The sequence below is a fragment of the Gavialis gangeticus genome, unplaced genomic scaffold (genome assembly GCF_001723915.1).
Source record: "Gavialis gangeticus isolate Ggan-Ray unplaced genomic scaffold, GavGan_comp1, whole genome shotgun sequence".
NCBI classification, from domain to species: Eukaryota; Metazoa; Chordata; order Crocodylia; family Gavialidae; genus Gavialis; species Gavialis gangeticus.
Window position 1 is genome coordinate 10,302,068 of NW_017729026.1, and position 1,598 is coordinate 10,303,665.

Consider the following 1,598-nt stretch of genomic DNA (forward strand, 5'->3'; position numbering starts at 1 on the left):
TAGGAAGGTTCAAAACATGATGGGAAAATGACATGGATAACAAAAATATCCAGAGTTAAAATAATAAACACTATGAAATGCTTTGGTAGAAATAGAAAACAGTAAGCTTCAGGTCTTAAAGTAACCTCTGTTAGGAATTAATATGACATTCCTATAGGGACAGGTTATTTCATATCTGCCTACCTCAAAGATCCCTGTATCTTTCTCTCTGGTCTCTGGTGAAGACCATATCAGAAGACATAGTTCATTTTCATGTTCCTGCCTCCTTTGATAATTCATATGCTGTAAAGCACATCTGCTGCAGTTCCAGCAGAACAGCACTTGTTTTGTCAATAAAATATTCAATTAAAAAAAACAAACCCAATAATGTTGTACAATAACATACTTACCAAATGATTTTACTATTATTCTTTCATGTTGTGAAACTGTATGATCTAAAAGAGAACATCAAAATTGTTCTTTAATGAAGTAACTGTTAAACAGCAAAATGCTATGCTTCCTACTCATAAACTCTAATTGTTCATTGTACCTTCAGAAATCTGCTTTTATGAGATCAATGTTAGTCTCAGGAAATGCTTCCAGCATTGTTTAAGGATACATTTAGTAATGGTGAGCTCTGGGACTGGATGCTAGTGTTTCTGTGCAAGTGAAGACGGCATATAGTACTTTATCCTGATGTCAAAACCAGCAGTCTCACATTATATTAACATGAAATCCACTGTTTCACTGCTAAAAACATACCACTAAGATTAAATTCTTATGATGTAAGACCACATTAATGAAAGCATTTCAACCTACAGACCCAAGTAAGAAAAGGAAATCAGTTTTTAAGTACCTTACACATTTTACCTTTCCCTGTCATTGCTACAGAAATAAAGATATTGCTAAGATCATTTATAAACCCTAGAGCTGTAAAACTTCTAATAAAATAGCAGAATACTGTGATAAGAAGAAGATAAATTATAAGATAATAAGAAAAAGAGTACTAGATGAGAGTTAAATAACTGGTGCAGTCTGCTTATACTTCTAGAGAAGGTATTTTTAGAAATAACTAATTTTGTGATGTAAGGGGCTTGTTTTAAAGGAATGTAAGAAACAGGCAGCAGCAGACATGCTTAAAGTACCAAACAGTTGAAGGCCTTGTTGGAAATGCATACTGAATTACTGTTTGTTTCATTTGGCAAAGAATTGCCACCTGGCCAGTTTAATACTCAGTCAGGCTGGTTCCTCATTTCATAAACTCCAGATGAAACTAATAGAACCAAACTTAAAAAACAATTTCATTAAATATGTGGTGCAGAAAAAAATGCAAAGTACAATCCCTTGCCTTTTCTGCTTGAAAGAATTAAATCCAAATCAGTCTTAAGCAAAGCCGCTAGAGCAAATCTCCACGCCAAGCACAGGAGGAGGAGAGAATGTGGCCTATTCAGCGGGGCTCTTTATAACTTGTCTTGGACTCCATAGTTCTGCTGCAGTCGAACAGCTTTTCCTTTTCAGAAAGCTAGTGGCTCTATTTAGGGTGACGCAAGCGGTTTAAATCTTGCATTCTGTTTGTATGCTTGTAGTGAAAATAGATACTTTTCTCTATGTTTCTTTGT

The 1,598-nt window shown here is 34.8% G+C and overlaps 1 protein-coding gene across 1 annotated transcript in view; it reads right to left on the bottom strand.

The window, feature by feature from the left end:
• Positions 1 to 1,598, bottom strand: part of LOC109299539 (kinesin-like protein KIF15) — a 38,000-nt gene that overhangs the window by 34,328 nt on the left and 2,074 nt on the right. Inside the window, exon 2 of the mRNA XM_019520018.1 lies at positions 390 to 434. The gene's annotated coding sequence lies outside the window, so the exon portion shown is untranslated. The remainder of the gene's footprint in view (positions 1 to 389; positions 435 to 1,598) is intronic.